General features: G+C 52.4%; 9 non-coding genes across 9 annotated transcripts; all 9 read left to right on the top strand.

Moving 5' to 3' along the window:
* The first annotated feature begins 8 nt into the window (after positions 1–8).
* On the top strand, positions 9–81 carry Trnar-ucg (transfer RNA arginine (anticodon UCG)). The gene has a single exon. It is a non-coding gene; the product is annotated as a tRNA-Arg (tRNA).
* Positions 82–1,516: 1,435 nt separating this feature from the next.
* Trnar-ucg (transfer RNA arginine (anticodon UCG)) lies at positions 1,517–1,589 on the top strand. The gene has a single exon. It is a non-coding gene; the product is annotated as a tRNA-Arg (tRNA).
* A 452-nt stretch (positions 1,590–2,041) lies between these two features.
* Trnak-cuu (transfer RNA lysine (anticodon CUU)) lies at positions 2,042–2,114 on the top strand. The gene has a single exon. It is a non-coding gene; the product is annotated as a tRNA-Lys (tRNA).
* A 6,402-nt stretch (positions 2,115–8,516) lies between these two features.
* Positions 8,517–8,589, top strand: Trnar-ucg (transfer RNA arginine (anticodon UCG)). The gene has a single exon. It is a non-coding gene; the product is annotated as a tRNA-Arg (tRNA).
* Positions 8,590–9,452: 863 nt separating this feature from the next.
* On the top strand, positions 9,453–9,524 carry Trnai-aau (transfer RNA isoleucine (anticodon AAU)). Its single transcript has one exon. It is a non-coding gene; the product is annotated as a tRNA-Ile (tRNA).
* Positions 9,525–16,020: 6,496 nt separating this feature from the next.
* Positions 16,021–16,093, top strand: Trnak-cuu (transfer RNA lysine (anticodon CUU)). Its single transcript has one exon. It is a non-coding gene; the product is annotated as a tRNA-Lys (tRNA).
* Positions 16,094–16,992: 899 nt separating this feature from the next.
* Trnar-ucg (transfer RNA arginine (anticodon UCG)) lies at positions 16,993–17,065 on the top strand. The gene has a single exon. It is a non-coding gene; the product is annotated as a tRNA-Arg (tRNA).
* A 451-nt stretch (positions 17,066–17,516) lies between these two features.
* On the top strand, positions 17,517–17,589 carry Trnak-cuu (transfer RNA lysine (anticodon CUU)). Its single transcript has one exon. It is a non-coding gene; the product is annotated as a tRNA-Lys (tRNA).
* Positions 17,590–17,927: 338 nt separating this feature from the next.
* Trnat-agu (transfer RNA threonine (anticodon AGU)) lies at positions 17,928–17,999 on the top strand. Its single transcript has one exon. It is a non-coding gene; the product is annotated as a tRNA-Thr (tRNA).
* Positions 18,000–19,722: the final 1,723 nt, after the last annotated feature.

The following is a 19,722-nucleotide window of genomic DNA, read 5'->3' on the forward strand; positions in this document are numbered from 1 at the left end:
TCGTCAGTGACCGTGTGGCCTAATGGATAAGGCGTCGGACTTCGGATCCGAAGATTGCAGGTTCGAATCCTGTGATGTTCGTGTTTTTCCAGTTCTGAAAAAGAAACATACCGTTTTAATGTAGCAATTGTGCAGTACGAAACCGTCTGAATGTTGCTGTTGACCATTTTGTGCTTGTAGATGGTCTTGAGCTTGAAACACACACAACAAGACCGGTATTAACTAGCGAAATGGTCGGCAGAGTGCCCTCACCGCGACGTTTAACTGGCACTTGCACATCTAAAACAACGTCGGAAAGTAACTCGTTCGGCTTTTGAGTCACGTCAAGTATGTGTGTTAATTTTGACGACGCTAGCTCTGCAGATTGTCGTGCAATTCCATTACGTCTCAGAAATGATTATGAAATAAAAGTGAAGTACGTGACGAGTGTGACGTTAGGAAAACATTAGGCAGCATGGAGAGATTGTGTATGGGACCAACCAACCCAAACGAGTACTGTGTGATCTGCTACCCAGCAGGTATCCAACGAGGCAGCACGTGTAGCTCAGTCGGTAGAGCATGAGACTCTTAATGACAGGGTCGTGGGTTCGCGCCCTACGCTGGGCGGAATGGAGTATTTTTCCGCTGCAGATGTAAATTACCGATTTTCTGATTAACGTTATGTAATGGAAATAGCAACTTTAAAATTTGCCTACGTCTCCATCAGTCGCAAGAAAACTGTATTTGAAGGTGAAGGTGATTTTGTAGACATGTGTGAAAGTCATGTTCTGAAGTGCAGGTGGTTGTGTTTGGAGAGAACATCGGCTACGTGTGAGATGTGTAGCCAAGCAGTAATGGGTCGCCATAGCTGCAAATATTACTCGAAAATATGAAGTGTTGTCAGCTGAAGTCTGATGATTCAGACGACCGTACGGACGAAGTACGCAAAAGTTCCGCTAGGCCGCGCCTCTTTAGATAAGTGGTAGAGCACTGGTCTAGTAAACCAGGAGTCGTGAGTTCCATCCTCACAGGAGGAAGACGAATATTGGAAAACAGTTGCGCGTCATGGCCGTATAGCAAACAGTATCTGTGATGACGAACAGTTAGCGAGAGGCGTTTTATTAAGAATTACTCTCAGATGTGATTAAGGCGAATGGCGCAGATAAAGCTATTCCCAAAGCGGTAAGGCATAAGTTGGGACGAGGCAGTCTGAATTACATTTTATAGATGTATTTCTCACAAATCTCTAAGCCTTCTGCGGGCGTCGTCGTCGTCGCCGCCGCCGCCGCTTCTGAAGAAGTAGCAAGTGGCCATCGTAGCAAATGCGGTGAGGGACACCCTGCCATCGATTCCAAATGTGCAAAGTGTGTGGTCTTGTTTTCCTGTCTACGTTTGGTCGGTCTCGTAAGAGGTTGAATGTAACGAATGGGTGGGAAAGAGTAAGGGGCAGCGGCTGTGTGGAACGAAAACACAATTCCTCAGGGGGTGTGAGCGTTTCGAGATGAGTCGTATATATAAGATAGACTTGGTCGTCAGTGACCGTGTGGCCTAATGGATAAGGCGTCGGACTTCGGATCCGAAGATTGCAGGTTCGAATCCTGTCATGGTCGTGTTTTTCCAGTTCTGAAAAAGAAACATACCGTTTTAATGTAGCAATTGTGCAGTACGAAACCGTCTGAATGTTGCTGTTGACCATTTTGTGCTTGTAGATGGTCTTGAGCTTGAAACACACACAACAAGACCGGTGTTAACTAGCGAAATGTTCGGCAGAGTGCCCTCACCGCGACGTTTAACTGGCACTTGCACATCTAAAACAACGTCGGAAAGTAACTCGTTCGGCTTTTGAGTCACGTCAAGTATGTGTGTTAATTTTGACGACGCTAGCTCTGCAGATTGTCGTGCAATTCCTTTACGTCTCAGAAATGATTATGAAATAAAAGTGAAGTACGTTAGGAATGTGACGTTAGGAAAACATTAGGCAGCATGGAGAGATTCTGTATGGGACCAACCAACCCAAACGAGTACTGTGTGATCTGCTACCCAGCAGGTATCCAACGAGGCAGCACGGCTAGCTCAGTCGGTAGAGCATGAGACTCTTAATCACAGGGTCGTGGGTTCGCGCCCTACGCTGGGCGGAACGGAATATTTCTCCGCTGCAGATGTAAATTACCGATTTTCTGATTAACATGATGTAATGGAAATAGCAACTTTAAAATTTGCCTACGTCTCCATCAGTCGCAAGAAAACTGTATTTGAAGGTGAAGGTGATCTTGTAGACATGTGTGAAAATCATGTTCTGAAGTGCAGGTGGTTTTGTTTGGAGAGAACATCGGCTACGTGTGAGATGTGTAGCCAAGCAGTAATGGGTCGCCATAGCTGCAAATATTACTCGAAAATATGAAGTGTTGTCAGCTGAAGTCTGATGATTCAGACGACCGTACGGACGAAGTACGCAAAAGTTCCGCTAGGCCGCGCCTCTTTAGATAAGTGGTAGAGCACTGGTCTAGTAACCCAGGAGTCGTGAGTTCCATCCTCACAGGAGGAAGACGAATTTTGGAAATCAGTTGCGCGTCATGGCCGTATAACAAACATTATCTGTGATGACGAACAATTAGCGAGAGGCGTTTTACTAAGAATTACTCTCAGATGTGATTAAGGCGAATGGCGCTGATAAAGCATTTGCCAAAGCGGTACGGCATTACACCGTTCTTCGGCGTAACTCGAGAGGGTTGCGCCCTTCGATATTATTGTCGTTAATTTCGAAGTGCTAGGAGTTTCAGTGATCGCTGCAGCTGCCGTTGGTCCCAGCCGCCGCTGCCGCCGCCGCCGGTTCCCACCACCGCCGCCGCCGCCGCCGCCGCCGCCGCCGCCGGTCTCCCGCCGACGCCGGTTGCCGCCATCGTATCCGGTTCCTGCCGCTGCTGCTGTTGCCAACCGCCGCCGCCGCCGCCGCCGCCGCCGCCGCCGCCGGTCTCCCGCCGACGTCGCCGCCGGTTGCCGCCACCGTATCCGGTTCCTGCCGCTGCTGCTGTTGCCGACCGCCGCTGCCGCCGCCGCCGCCGCCGCTCCCTGCCCGTCTTTCTTTCTGTCGTCTCTGCTTACGTCTTACCCTTCCTCTTCGTCAGTCTCTTGTCCTTGTCCCTTGACTGTCCCCTGTTATTTTTCCTCTTTTCCCCTCTCCCACTTATCCTCTCACCATGACAACCCCCACAACTACCGCCACTACCACTGCAATCGTGTACACGTCCCCCTCACTTGCTGCCACCACCATCACGTGGTGTGCTCATTCACCGCCTCCCCCATATATTCCCCCCCTCCTCACTCTTCCCACCCCCGCTCCTTTTGTTGCTCCCTCCCCTGTTCCTACCCCCCATGCCTCACGTGACCCATTCCCTCCCCTCCCACATGTGACTCATGCCACCCCCGCCAGGGTTGTTGCCCGTCGGGCCACCACCCACGCCACACCATCATCATCGTCATCACCATCACCATCACCATCACCATCGCCCTCGCCATCGCCAGTGCCAACCACTGCCACTGCATCTTCTGTGGCGCCAGCTCCAGCCCCAGCGCCAGCACCAGCACCACCACCAGTGCCTGCACCGCCGGTGGGACCTGCCGTCTCCCGCCATCTCCCGGTCGTCCCCATCCCCCACACCTCTTCCCGTCCCTCTCCCGCTGTGAAACGTCCCAGCGGCACCCCAGCCTCTTCTGCTCCCAAGAAGTCGCAGACTCTCCCCCCTCCAACCCCCCAGGATGCCATGGATACCACCTCACCTTCCCTATCTACTCCCTCCTCTACCTCCCCCTCCTACAGGTACCTCCTTTCTCACCCTGATCCCTCTCTCCTGGAGGCCCGCAATCTTACCCTTCTCCTCCGCCAGCACTTCCCCGGAGCCCCGATCTCCCTTCTCACCCCCCGTCGGGACTCCGTCCTGATCACATCCCCCAGCCCCACCCTCCACTCCGACATCCTCTCCCGCATTCCCCTCACCCGGTTTGGTCCCCATGCCTCCCTTGCCCCTGCTCCCTCCCCCTCCTCATCCCGACAACCCCAGCCGCCCCGTCGCCCACCGACCCTCACTGCCGTGATCACTCGGCTTAGCCCGATGATCACGGAGGAGGAGGTGTTGGCGGAGCTGAAGGCCCATCCCTATCTAGAGGTTCGAGCTGTCCGCCGGATTCACAATCCAGCCGGCCCCACCCGCCTCATGCGGGTGTTCTCCGAGCATGCTCCCTCCATAGACCTCCTCCTCAAGGAGGGTGCCCTCCTTTTCAACCGCCGTTATAAGGTCGACCCCTCCCGCTCCCCTCCACAGTCCATCCGCTGCCAGAGGTGCTTGCGCTATAATGCACATCCTACATCTGAGTGCCGCGAGGCCCCCGTCTGCCCGCACTGCAAAGAAGCGCACTTCCTCCGGCAGTGCCCCAACCTTCAGTCCCCCCCCCTCCTGTAACACCTGTAACCTCCAACACCCAACCTACTCCCAAAAGTGCAAGGCCCGACCCCCTCCCTCCGCTCCTGAACTCACTGTCCCTGTCCGCCCCTTGGATGCCCCCACCCCTCCCGGCAATTCCCTCCGTCCCCCCCCCACAGCTGAGGACATCATCCGCTTTGTAACCGTTGTCCTTCAGAACATCCACCCCTTTCAGCGCCCCCACACCCTCCAGCAGGTATCCCTTGCCGCCCGTTCCGTCTTCCAGCTCAACACTTACGCCACCTACTCCCATAACCAGGCCCATTTTACCTTCTCCCGTCTCGACACCCTCGTCTAAATTCCCACTATGGCGCGACAGCAACGTATCCTGTTTAACAACATCCGTTCCCTTCCTGTCAACAAGAATCTCCTTATGCATACCCTCACCACCCACCGCGTGGATGCCTTCCTCCTAAACGAAACATTCCTCCAGCCCCACCATACTGTCCATACCTCGCCCTACCTCCTTCACCGCTCTGACAACCCCCTCCCGATAGCGCGTGGCGGAGTTGCCATTGGCCACCATCGCCAGATCCCTGTTCGGCTCCAACCCCTCCTTCCCAACCCCACGGAACACCTGATCCTTAGTCTATTCTTCCCCGGCCTCACCGTTACCTGCGCCACCATCTATGTCCGCCCCTCTGCCCCTATTCCTTTTGACTTCCTTTCCCACATCGACCGTACCTTCTCCTCCTATGTGATTGCCGCAGATCTCAATATCCATAGTCGCTCCGCCACCCAGTTACGGCGGTGGCATCGGTTCCTCGCCACCATCCAAGGAGATGTCCTTCCTCTTCCCCAACACACCCGCCCTGAATCCAATACCACACCCGATGTCGTCCTAGCCTCCCCCAATCTCCTTGGCCGCATAGCGGTGGACGTCCTCGACCCTATTGGCAGTGACCATCTCCCTGTCCTTCTTACCATATCAGACGGTCGTCGCCCCCGTCCCGATCCTCGCCTTGACCCTCCCCCCAAGTATGTCCATGATTACTCCCGTGCCGACTGGAATGCATACCGGGATACCCTTACTACCTGGGTCGATAGCCACCCCCTCACCTACCACCGCCCACATGACATAACCCATGCCGCATCCTTTCTCCAGCAGACCTTGTCTGAGGCCGTGGAGGCCCACATCCCTACCGTCGCCATCCACCCGCACCGTCCCACTTTACCCCCACAGGCCGTCCTCCTCCTTCGAGAATCCCGTCGTCTCTACCGTGCCTTCCTCCACACGCGTGACCGGGACATACTACAACGCCACCGGCAACTCCAGAGACACATCCGGAACTTGCTTGCGGCTAAGAAACGCCGGGACTGGCGACAGACATGCACCCGTCTTAATGCTACCCTACCTATTAACTCGTCCAAATACTGGTCAGCCTTCCGCCGCCTTACTGGATCAAAACCCCCCCCTTACTATCCTCTCCTTCATAATGACAATCCCTTTCCTGACAACCTTAGTAAGGCCAACCATTTTGCCTCCTACCTCACCGATGTCTTTACCATCCCTGACGATCCCCAGTTCGATTATTCCCTCTTCCCCGATGTCCGCGATCGAACTGACACCTCTATCCCTCCACTAGCTCCTGGCTTCCAGTACTTGGACAACATTACACACACTGAACTCAATACCCCTATAACTACTCAAGACATCATCGATATACTCCGCACCAAACGCAACACTGCTCCTGGTCATGACCGTGTTACTTACCGTCACCTCCGTGAAGCTCCCGCCCCCTTCCTCTCCACCCTGGCCAGGCTGTACAATGTGGTCTTGTCCACCGGCTTCTACCCCAACCTGTGGAAAACCTCCCGGATCCTGATGTTCCTCAAACCCGATAAACCACCTTCCGCTGTCTCCTCCTACCGTCCTATAAGCCTTACCTCGGTCTTCAGCAAGGTCCTGGAATCCATTCTAACCCGCCGCATCCACCAGCATCTCCACCGGCACCGCTTCCTTCCCTCCACCCAATGTGGCTTTCGACCATCCTTCTCTGCCGATGACCTTCTCCTTCACCTCACTCACCTCCTCTCCGAACAACTCAACTCCCGTCGCTCCGCCATATTCCTCTCCCTTGACCTTGAACGCGCCTATGACCGAGTGTGGCATTCTGGTCTCCTCTTCAAGCTCCAAACCTTTGCTCTTCCTATTAACTACGTCCGTCTGATCGCCTCCTTCATTTCCCACCGCCCTTCCTATGTCACTATCCACAACACCGATTCCTACACCTTCTACCCCTCTGCCGGTGTGCCCCAAGGTTCCGTCCTTTCCCCTCTTCTTTACCTTCTTTATACGGCGGACATGCCTCCACCTGCACCCCCCCTTCACCTTCTCCAGTACGCCGATGACACCGCCTTCCTTGCCCTTGCCCCCACCCTGCAACGCTCCCAACACCTTCTCCAATCCCATCTTGACCGGTTCACCTCTTGGTGTAACCAGTGGTTGCTCAAGGTCAATCCTTCCAAGACCCAGGCAATCATCGTAGGCAAAACCACCCCTTCCTTCCGTCTCCTTGATTTCTATCTTACCATTTATGGCCGTCCTATTAACCTCACACCCACCCTCAAGTACCTTGGCGTCACCCTTGACCGTCGCCTCTCCTGGACCCCTCATCTCCGGACAATCCAAGCCAAGGCACGCTCCCAACTCCACCTCCTGAAGCTCCTTTCTGGCCGCACATGGGGTCGGGACCCCTCCACCGTCCTCCACACCTATAAATCTCTCATCCGCCCTATCCTCTGTTATGCCCATCCCGCCTGGATCTCTGCCCCGCCTACCTTTTACAAATCCCTTCAAATCCTTGAACGGCATGCACTCCGCCTCGCCTATCGCATCCGCCTCCCTTCCCCCACGTGGCTCCTCTATGACCTCATCCCCTTCCCACACCTCCTTCTCTTCCTCCAACGGATACGGATCCTCTACACCTCCCGCAAGCTTGATCCTCCCCACCCGCTTGTCTCTTCCATCCTCTCCCACCCCAACCCACTGCCGCGCCTGTACTCCTGTATCCCACCTGCTCTCCATCTTCACACTCTCCACACCCTCTCCCAAGGTGGCTTCCGCCGACTCCCCCTCCCGGATGATGCCCTCCTCCCCTCCATCTACCCCTCCTACCAACTTTGAGCCTTGCCTTCCCCTCTCCTCTCATTTTCCTGTGGGCACCCTCTCTCCCTTCTCTCCCTCCCTCTCTCCCTCCTTTCATCCTTACCTCCCCTCCCCCTCTCCCTGGGCTTCCACCCCCCCTTTTTTCGTTTTCTCCCCTCCTCCTCCCTGGCATCCTATCTCCCCCTCCCTCCTTCCCTCCCCCTGTTTTTTCCCTTGGCAGGCCCCCAGCTTTTCGGTGTGGACAGTGCCCCTGCAAGCGCCGAAGCCCATCTCCGCAGTGTCCGTGTCTTTCGTCCCGTCTGTGCCTCGAGTGTTTCTTCGTTTTCTGCTCCACCGTTCACCTGTGCTAGTGTTCTCTGTTCCGTGCTGTGCTGCCCGTCTTTTTAAAACTGAAACAGTGCTGCGTCGGTGAACGACTTCATTTCTTTTTATTCTCTGTTGTCTTCTGATTTTTGTCCTCCATGTCTGTGTTTTGAGATTATGTCTTCCTGTTTTTATCTCTTGTATGTTTCTTGTGGCCGAAGAGCGGCATATTAGGCCGCTGCCGGCCTACCTTTGTAGGTATAAAATGACAATAAAGGAAAAAAAAAAAAAAAAAAAAAAAAGGTACGGCATAAGGTGGGACGAGGCAGTCTGAATTACATTTTATACGTGTATTTCTCAGAAATCTCTGAGCCTCCCCCGGTCGTCGTCGCCGCCGCCGCTTCTGCAGAAGTAGCAAATGGCTATCGTAGCAAATGCGGTGAGGGTCACCCTGCCATCGATTCCGAATGCGCAAAGTGTGTGGTCTTGTTTTCTTGTCTATTTTTGGTCGGTCTCGTAAGAGGTTGAATGTAACGAATGGGTGGGAAAGAGTAAGGGGCAGCGGCTGTGTGGAACGAAAACACAATTCCTCAGGGGGTGTGAGCGTTTCGAGATGAGTCGTATATAAGTTAGACTTGGTCGTCAGTGACCGTGTGGCCTAATGGATAAGGCGTCGGACTTCGGATCCGAAGATTGCAGGTTCGAATCCTGTCATGGTCGTGTTTTTCCAGTTCTGAAAAAGAAACATACCGTTTTAATGTAGCAATTGTGCAGTACGAAACCGTCTGAATGTTGCTGTTGACCATTTTGTGCTTGGAGATGGTCTTGAGCATGAAACACACACAACAAGACTGGTGTTAACTAGCGAAATGGTCGGCAGAGTGCCCTCACCGCGAGGTTTAACTGGCACTTGCACATCTAAAACAACGTCGGAAAGTAACTCGTTCGGCTTTTGAGTCACGTCCAGTATGTGTGTTAATTTTGACGCCGCTAGCTCTGCAGATTGTCATGCAATTCCTTTACCTCTCAGAAATGATTATGAAATAAAAGTGAAGTACGTGACGAGTGTGACGTTAGGAAAACATTAGGCAGCATGGAGAGATTCTGTATGGGACCAACCAACCCAAACGAGTACTGTGTGATCTGCTACCCAGGAGGTACCCAACGAGGCAGCACGGCTAACTCAGTTGGTAGAGCATGAGTCTCTTAATCACAGGGTCGTGGGTTCGAGCCCTACGCTGGGCGGAACGGAATTTTTCTCCGCTGCAGATGTAAATTACCGATTTTCTGATTAACGTGATGTAATGGAAATAGCAACTTTAAAATTTGCCTACGTCTCAATCAGTCACAAGAACACTGTATTTGAAGGTGAAGGTGATTTTGTAGACATGTGTGAAAGTCATGTTCTGAAGTGCAGGTGGTTTTGTTTGGAGAGAACATCGGCTACGTGTCAGATGTGTAGCCAAGCAGTAATGGGTCGCCATAGCTGCAAATATTAGTCAAGAATATGAAGTGTTGTCAGCTGAAGTCTGATGATTCAGACGACCGTACGGACGAAGTACGCAAAAGTTCCGCTACGCCGCCCCTCTTTAGCTCAGTGGTAGAGCACTGGTCTAATAAACCAGGAGTCGTGAGTTCCATCCTCACAGGAGGAAAACGAATTTTGGAAATCAGTTGCGCGTCATGGCCGTATAGCAAACAGTATCTGTGATGACGAACAATTAGCGAGAGGCGTTTTATTAAGAATTACTCTCAGATGTGATTAAGGCGAATGGAGCTGATAAAGCATTTGCCAAAGCGGTACGGCATAAGGTGGGACGAGGCAGTGTGAATTACATTTTATAGATGTATTTCTCACAAATCTCTGAGCCTGTCGTCGTCGTCGTCGCTTCTGCAGAAGTAGCAAATGGCCATCGTAGCAAATGCGGCGAGGGACACCCTGCCATCGATTCCGATTGCGCAAAGTGTGTGGTCTTGTTTTCCTGTCTATGTTTGGTCGGTCTCGTAAGAGGTTGAATGTAACGAATGGGTGGGAAAGAGTAAGGGGCAGCGGCTGTGTGGAACGAAAACACAATTCCTCAGGGGGTGTGAGCGTTTCGAGATGAGTCGTATATAAGTTATACTTGGTCGTCAGTGACCGTGTGGCCTAATGGGCAGTCGGCCTTTGGCTGTGGAGCGGTGCGGTACGTCTCGGCCGCTCCGTGTCGCGTTTCCGGGTGTGTTGTTGTTTACCGAGCCGACGCGCTAGTGTTACGTATTGCCGTCACGTTCCTGACACACGATGGCCCTTTCGTATAGGAAAGCCACGATCAAGCAGCAGTTCGACACTACGTACTCTAGACCCAAGACCCACGAAGTAGAGCGTTTTTTACGCGATGTGGTACATGTTGATCCTAACGAGCTGATCGGTATCCACTTATCTATTGTCTCCAGCGTCGTATATCTTAAGTTCACTGACGACGAAGCATGTGACAAACTTCTCAGACGCTCGACGGCAGGTTATCGGTTCTGCCACTCAGACGGAAACGTGGGTGTGGTGACGCTTCAACGTGCTGGATTGGGAATCCAAAACGTGCGCGTGTTTGAGCTCCCTTTTGAAGTTCCAGCGGATTTGGTCACACTTGCTCTTCGACCCTATGGAACAGTTCTCGGCCACACGGCCGAAAAATGGAAGACCTTCGACACCTACCCTGTCCTTAACGGGGTGCGACAAGTCCGTATTGACCTGCATCGCCATATTCCTTCGTATCTCACGATCGCTGGTTGCAGGGCAATAATTATTTACGACGGTCAACCGAGAACCTGCTCCGGTTGTGGCCAGACGGGACACATGCGTACCGAATGCCTGCAACGCCGTCTCGCGCAGACACCCTCGACCGACCAGATTCGCCCGTCGACACCGACCTCTCTGCCGATTACGTACGTTGCGGCGGCGAGACGGGAGACGCCAGCTGTATATGACGACCCCACTGTATTGGTGCGAGCTTTGGAGGACATTGCAGTAGCTTCCACGGAGCCCCAAGCGTCTTTTAGTGCTGATGCTACTGATGTCCTTTCGTCGGACCCCGGCGCACCGTCACAACGGCTCGCCGACGGTGAGATGGAAGTTGAAGCACAGGATGCAGCGTCCTCCCCTTGCCCTACGTCGGAAACAGAGGCGCGGCAGCGTAAGCAGAAATCACCCAAGAGTCATAAGAAGCGGCGCAAGACAACCGACGACGTAGAACAGCCCGAGGCGACACCGCTGGATGACGAGGTGCCTCAACCGCTCCACCGCGCCGACACAGGCGACCCTACCGTCTCACACGGTTCGACGTCTTCTCCCACTACCGCTGGGTCTGGACCACATGGGGATGCGGGAGATCACCGCAGCTCCGACACCGGGGATGCACCCTTGCCTCCGTCTGCCTCTCGAGATCCAGTGGTGTCAACGTCCCTGGGCGACTGGGCGCAGGAGATGGAGTTGCAGGATGCGTTTCAGAACCAAGACGATGCACCGATGCCGATGGCAGCGTCTACGCGGCCGGCGACAGACGCCTAGGACGGCATGAGCACCTCTCGTCGCTGCCTAGCACTTCGCAAGAACGGCGCTCCACGTCACGACTACTGCCCTCCTGTCATACCATGGTCACCTCCCGAGACTTGATGGACCAGGCATACCGCCTCGCCACGATCAACGTCAATGGCATTACATCTGATGTCAAGACCTGTATGCTGAAGGATACGTTACGCGCTGCGGATCTGGACGTTGTTTTCCTTCAAGAAGTCCGATCAGGACTCTGTCTCGATGCCTACGGATATGACGCCTACACTATGCCTGCAGATGTGATCGGCGGAGGTACGGCGATTCTACTGCGGCAAGGGATAATGGCCACTGATGTCTCCTATTTACCGTCGGCCCGGGGGGTCGCACTCACGATTGGTACAGTACGTCTGGTGAACTTATATGCTCCTTCAGGCACCGGCAAAAGGAGAGAACGGCGCACCTTTTTTGCCGAAGATATAGCCCCGCTCTTCCAGGGCAATACCGACCACTTGGTAGTAGGCGGCGATTTTAATTGTGTGCTCCGCCCATCCGACCAGGAGCCACACTATACCACCTGCCCGGCACTCCAGGCACTTGTACAGGACTTGGCCTTGTTGGACACCTGGATCATCCAACACGGCGACCGTCGAGCACACACCTACTTTACTAGTCACACCCGCGAGCCGTTTGGATCGAGTCTACGTCACCCGCGGCCTACGATCGGCCGTTGTCGACGCTGAGATGTGGCTGGCAGCGTTCACGGATCACCTCGCATATGTGTGTACTCTCACCCTTCCCCGCCAGCGCGTCCGCCGAAGTAGGGGTCCGTGGCGCCTCAATGTGGCCCTTCTTGATGAGATAAATTGCAGACGAGCAGTCGAGTCCACATGGAGCAATTGCCACCGGCGTTTACCCGCCTACCGTTCTGTACTTCAATGGTGGTTACGGTGTGCAAAACCCACACTGTGCCGAACATTAGTCAGCTATGGACGCGACCGTTCTCGCTGGTATACTGCGACTACTGATTTTTACTATACTGCGCTACGCGAACTGGCTGTACAACCGCCGTCGCCATAGCGACTATCAGCAGTACAACGCGTCAAGGCACAATTGCTTCGTATCAACGCCGTACGTGTTGCGGGTGTGCGGGTGCGAGCGAGGACGACTGATGATGTTCGTGGTGAACGACCTTCCCTCCACCATATCATTCAAGAACGCCGAAGACGCAAGAGGCAGCTCATTACCGAGGTTGAGACGGAGGACGGGCGACGCGTTGACGCACAAATGGATATCGTCCGAGCGTTCACACAGTCATATAAACTTCTTTACGAGAGGGAGTCCCACATGAATGTAGGGGTCAGGGAAGTCCTATCTGACCTACCAGTCTCTCGGAACCTACAAGATGATGCTACGCTCTTGTCGGCGGTGACTTTGGAAGAACTGCGAGAGACTCTGTTGCGTGGCTCTCCCAACAAAACGCCTGGCCCTGACGGCCTCCCTCTTGAATTTTACAAGCGGTTCTTTGATCTCATGGGCCCAATGTGGGTCAGGATGTACAGTGAACTCCTGGACGCCGATTTTCAGGTACCATCTGACTTTACTGAGGGTCTCTTGATCCCTGTGCCCAAACCCGGCGGAGGCCGTCGCCCTCTTGATTTTCGCCGGTTGACAATGCTAAACACTGACTATAAGCTGTTGACACGCATGCTCCGTGAGAGGCTCAAACCTACGGTAATGTCGGCCATTCACACTGATCAAACCTGCCTCGGGGGCGACACTAATGTGTTTACGACTTTAAGCACCTATAGAGATGTGGTGGCGCTCATGCAAACTTGCCGCCTCCAAGGCGCTATTGTTGCGCTGGACTTCGACCATGCTTTCGACCGCGTTAACCATGGTTTCCTGCGTACTGTTATGGAACACATCGGTGTCCCGCGTCTGACGACGTCTGTTGTGCTTCGATTGATCCATGGGGCTGTCACGAGGATTATGATCAACGGCTGTCGGTCCGCCCCCATCCGTGTTAACAGGTCCGTCCGGCAGGGTTGTCCTCTTTCTGCCATGCTCTTCGCCGTTGCCCTCGAACCAGCTCTTCACGGACTACGGCGACGCTTAGAAGGACTTACCCTCCGTTCCGTAACCTTTCGATGTGGTGCATACGCTGACGATGTGATGTTCTTAGCACGGTCTGGTGATGAAATACACACGGCGTTTTCCTGGCTCCACCAGTATGGGGCGGTGGCAGGCAGTGTGCTAAACCTTCGGAAATCACGCTACATGGAGGTAGGACGAGGAATGCCTGCAGGTCTGGCCGTACCTCTGACAAAGGTCCCGATGCTCAAGTGTTTAGGGATATCACTCCATCGACAAATACAACGCACAGCGGCTTTTACGTATCGTATGGTCTTACGACGACTCCGTTTAGAGGCTCGTCTCAATAAATTCAGATCATTGAACATTTTGCAACGCGCCCAATACGTTAATGTGTACATGGCTTCTCACCTTAACCATTACGCCCATGTACTGCCGATAACGGACACGATGGCTTCCAGGATACAGGCAGTGTTTGGACACGTGGTGAACGATGGTGCTGTTTTCAAGATCCGTTTTGTTACGCTTACTTTACCCTTCGACAAAGGCGGTGTTGGACTCACTCACGTCAAACACAGAGCGCTGGCACTGTATCTCTGTTCCATGAGGCGACTCTGGCTTTCACCAACAGCCAGTCTCCCCGGCCTACTGATTGAAGAAGTGGCCCCACGTACGCTGTACCCACCGGTACCAGTTGGACATTTATCGCCCTCGCTGTCACACATTAGAACGTTTTTCGTAGACCATAGCTATGTGTTGCGGGTTATATCGGAGACACGGAATCCGACAGCGAAGACTTATTATAGTGCTCTCCAGCACTGGACTCCGGATAACGACATTGTACGGCGCCACCCTACGGTCGACTGGCCACGAGTATGGCGAGCCATCCACGCGCCGTTCCTGTCTACTTTCGTGTGGTCGAGGTGGTATGTGGTCGTTAACGAGAAACTTCCAACCCGACAACGGCTGCATGCCATTCACCTAATTGACGACCCTGTGTGCCCCCGTTGCACGACGTTAGACACGGACGAACATAGACTGAAATGTGGCCCCGCGCGTGAGTGCTGGAAACTGATCCGCCAGATCCTGGCTTTCCTGCTCCGCCGCCCCTACGTTTCGATTTTACCCCAAGAACTCTTTCATCCCGACGCTGTCTATTTCCCTATGACCCGGATGAATTCGGTTAATTGGGTACGAGGAATGGCGATACACTACATATACCGCGATGGAGACAAAGACGTCCTCGATTTATGGTACTATATGATCGACGAGTTTCTGGTCTTAACGAACAGACAGGATTACCGGAACATTTTTGCGAACTATTTGGGTTCGTCATTCATGGACCCACCACCCAGCTGGGGTGTGCCGGGTGTGAGAAGACATTAACTTGTAGATGTGATCTTTCCACGATTCCCCTATGGTAACAGAAACAGTCTCTGACAGTGTGCAGCGGCCCCGGGCGCTCCAACGATTGGTGGCTGGTGATGTCCAATGCAATGACGACCGCCCGTTCCTGGCCGCCCGCCTAGCAATGTGACCGCAGCGAGCAAGATGGCCCTTTTTAGTTCACTTTATTGGCAACTTTTTGCGCATGGCTGCCTTGTTTTTTTTTTATGCATTCTCAAAAAAAATGTAGTTAGTAGTTTGTGAAATAAGCATTGTAGGCTGTGATTATATTTTTGTTGAGCTTAATAATTAGTGTGTGTAGAAACACCATTTTCTTTAAGTATTCGTTGACATATTTCTGTACATGTTATTTGCATAAGTGCCTTAGTACAACTTCAGTTTTGTGGCTTTGTCATCGCTTTCCATGAAAGTAACCAAAAAGATGGGAGGTTATTTTATGCACAGACTGATTTTTTCGTTTCTTTTTTGTAATATTTTTATATACATAAAAAAAAGTGGTCGTTCGGTAGCGTTTTCGCTTCCCACGCCTCGGTTCCCGGATTCGATTCCCGGCGGGGTCAGGGATTTTCTCAAATAAAAAAAAGTAAAAAATAAAAATAAAAAAAATAAAAAAAATGGATAAGGCGTCGGACTTCGGATCCGAAGATTGCAGGTTCGAATCCTGTCACGGTCGTGTTTTTCCAGTTCTGAGAAACAAACATACCGTTTTAATGTAGCAATTGTGCAGTACGAAACCGTCTGAATGTTGCTGTTGACCATTTTGTGCTTGGAGATGGTCTTGAGCTTGAAATAAACACACAAGAAGACCGGTGTTAACTAGCGAAATGGTCGGCAGAGTGCCCTCACCGCGAGGTTTGACTGGCACTTGCACATCTAAAACAACGTCAGAAAGTAACTCGTTCGGCTTTTGAGTCACGTCAAGTATGTGTGTTAATTTTGACGCCGCTAGCTCTGCAGATTGTCATGCAATTCCTTTACCTCTCAGAAATGATTATGAAATAAAAGTGAAGTACGTGACGAGTGTGACGTTAGGAAAACATTAGGCAGCATGGAGAGATTCTGTATGGGACCAACCAACCCAAACGAGTACTGTGTGATCTGCTACCCAGCAGGTACCCAACGAGGCAGCACGGCTAGCTCAGTCGGTAGAGCATGAGACTCTTAATCACAGGGTCGTGGGTTCGAGCCCTACGCTGGGCGGAACGGAAATTTTCTCCACTGCAGATGTAAATTACCGATTTTCTGATTAACGTGATGTAATGGAAATAGCAACTTTAAAATTCGCGTACGTCTCAATCAGTCGCAAGAAAACTGTATTTGAAGGTGAAGGTGATTTTGTAGACATGTGTGAAAGTCATGTTCTGAAGTGCAGGTGGTTTTGTTTGGAGAGAACATCGGCTACGTGTCAGATGTGTAGCCAAGCAGTAATGGGTCGCCATAGCTGCAAATATTAGTCAAAAATATGAAGTGTTGTCAGCTGAAGTCTGATGATTCAGACGACCGTACGGACGAAGTACGCAAAAGTTCCGCTAGGCCGCGCCTCTTTAGATAAGTGGTAGAGCACTGGTCTAGTAACCCAGGCGTCGTGCGTTCCATCCTCAGCGGAGGAAGACGAATTTTGGAAATCAGTTGCGCGTCATGGCCGTATAACAAACATTATCTGTGATGACGAACAATTAGCGAGAGGCGTATTATTAAGAATTACTCTCAGATGTGATTAAGGCGAATGGCGCTGATAAAGCATTTGCCAAAGCGGTACGGCATAAGGTGGGACGAGGCAGTCTGAATTACATTTTATAGATGTATTTCTCACAAATCTCTGAGCCTCTCGCGGTCGTCGCCGCCGCCGCCGCTTCTGCAGAAGTAGCAAATGGCCATCGTAGCAAATGCGGCGAGGGACACCCTGCCATCGATACCGTTTGCGCAAAGTGTGTGGTCTTGTTTTCCTGTCTATGTTTGGTCGGTCTCGTAAGAGGTTGAATGTAACGAATGGGTGGGAAAGAGTAAGGGGCAGCGGCTGTGTGGAACGAAAACACAATTCCTCAGGGGGTGTGAGCGTTTCGAGATGAATCGTATATAAGTTAGACTTGGTCGTCAGTGACCGTGTGGCCTAATGGATAAGGCGTCGGACTTCGGATCCGAAGATTGCAGGTTTGAATCCTGTCACGGTCGTGTTTTTCCAGTTCTGAAAAACAAACATACCGTTTTAATGTAGCAATTGTGCAGTACGAAACCGTCTGAATGTTGCTGTTGACCATTTTGTGCTTGGAGGTGGTCTTGAGCTTGAAACACACACAACAAGACCGGTGTTAACTAGCGAAATGGTCGGCAGAGTGCCCTCACCGCGACGTTTAACTGGCACTTGCACATCTAAAACAACGTCGGAAAGTAACTCGTTTGGCTTTTGAGTCACGTCAAGTATGTGTGTTAATTTTGCGTCGCTAGCTCAGCAGATTGTCATGCAATTCCTTTACCTCTCAGAAATGATTATGAAATAAAAGTGAAGTACGTGACGAGTGTGACGTTAGGAAAACATTAGGCAGCATGGAGAGATTCTGTATGGGACCAACCAACCCAAACGAGTACTGTGTGATCTGCTACCCAGCAGGTACCCAACGAGGCAACACGGCTAGCTCAGTCGGTAGAGCATGAGACTCTTAATCACAGGGTCGTGGGTTCGAGCCCTACGCTGGGCGGAACGGAATTTTTCTCCGCTGCAGATGTAAATTACTGATTTTCTGATTAACGTGATGTAAAGGAAATAGCAACTTTAAAATTTGCCTACGTCTCAATCAGTCGCAAGAAAACTGTATTTGAAGGTGAAGGTGATTTTGTAGACATGTGTGAAAGTCATGTTCTGAAGTGCAGGTGGTTTTGTTTGGAGAGAACATCGGCTACGTGTGAGATGTGTAGCCAAGCAGTAATGGGTCGCCATAGCTGCAAATATTACTCGAAAATATGAAGTGTTGTCAGCTGAAGTCTGATGATTCAGACGACCGTACGGACGAAGTACGCAAAAGTTCCGCTAGGCCGCGCCTCTTTAGCTCAGTGGTAGAGCACTGGTCTAGTAAACCAGGAGTCGTGAGTTCCATCCTCACAGGAGGAAGACGAATTTTGGAAATCAGTTGCGCGTCATGTCCGTATAGCAAACAGTATCTGTGATGACGAACAATTAGCGAGAGGCGTTTTATTAAGAATTACTCTCAGATGTGCTTAAGGCAAATGGCGCTGATAAAGCATTTGCCAAAGCGGTACGGCATAAGGTGGGACGAGGCAGTGTGAATTACATTTTATAGATGTATTTCTCACAAATCTCTGAGCCTCTCGCGGTCGTCGTCGTCGTCGTCGTCGTCGTCGTCGTCGTCGTCGTCGTCGCCGCCGCCGCCGCCGCCGCCGCCGCTTCTGCAGAAGTAGCAAATGGCCATCGTAGCAAATGCGGCGAGGGACACCCTGCCATCGATTCCGATTGCGCAAAGTGTGTGGTCTTGTTTTCCTGTCTATGTTTGGTCGGTCTCGTAAGAGGTTGAATGTAACGAATGGGTGGGAAAGAGTAAGGGTCAGCATCGGTGTGGAACGAAAACACAATTCCTCAGGGGGTGTGAGCGTTTCGAGATGAGTCGTATATAAGTTATACTTGGTCGTCAGTGACCGTGTGGCCTAATGGGCAGTCGGCCTTTGGCTGTGGAGCGGTGCGGTACGTCTCGGCCGCTCCGTGTCGCGTTTCCGGGTGTGTTGTTGTTTACCGAGCCGACGCGCTAGTGTTACGTATTGCCGTCACGTTCCTGACACACGATGGCCCTTTCGTATCGGAAAGCCACGATCAAGCTGCAGTTCGACACTACGTACTCTAGACCCAAGACCCACGAAGTAGAGCGTTTTTTACGCGATGTGGTACATGTTGATCCTAACGAGCTGATCGGTATCCACTTATCAATTGTCTCCAGCGTCGTATATCTTAAGTTCACTGACGACGAAGCATGTGACAAACTTCTCAGACGCTCGACGGCAGGTTATCGGTTCTGCCACTCAGACGGAAACGTGGGTGTGGTGACGCTTGAACGTGCTGGATTGGGAATCCAAAATGTGCGCGTGTTTGAGCTCCCTTTTGAAGTTCCAGCGGATTTGGTCACACTTGCTCTTCGACCCTATGGAACAGTTCTCGGCCACATGGCCGAAAAATGGAAGACCTTCGACACCTACCCTGTCCTTAACGGGGTGCGACAAGTCCGTATTGACCTGCATCGCCATATTCCTTCGTATCTCACGATCGCTGGTTGCAGGGCAATAATTATTTACGACGGTCAGCCGAGAACCTGCTCCGGTTGTGGCCAGACGGGACACATGCGTACCGAATGCCTGCAACGCCGACTCGCGCAGACACCCTCGACCGACCAGATTCGCCCGTCGACACCGACCTCTCTGCCGATTACGTACGTTGCGGCGGCGAGACGGGAGACGCCAGCTGTATATGACGACCCCACTGTATTGGTGCGAGCTTTGGAGGACCCTGCAGTAGCTTCCACGGAGCCCCAAGCGTCTTTCAGTGCTGATGCTACTGATGTCCTTTCGTCGGACCACGGCGCACCGTCACAACGGCTCGCCGACGGTGCGATGGAAGTTGAAGCACAGGATGCAGCGTCCTCCCCTTGCCCTACGTCGGAAACAGAGGCGCGGCAGCGTAAGCAGAAATCACCCAAGCGTCATAAGAAGCGGCGCAAGACAACCGACGCTGTAGAACAGCCCGAGGCGACACCGCTGGATGACGAGGTGCCTCAACCGCTCCACCGCACCGACACAGGCGACCCTACCGTCTCACACGGTTCGACGTC

This window comes from Schistocerca gregaria, chromosome 3 (assembly GCF_023897955.1).
Source record: "Schistocerca gregaria isolate iqSchGreg1 chromosome 3, iqSchGreg1.2, whole genome shotgun sequence".
NCBI classification, from domain to species: Eukaryota; Metazoa; Arthropoda; class Insecta; order Orthoptera; family Acrididae; genus Schistocerca; species Schistocerca gregaria.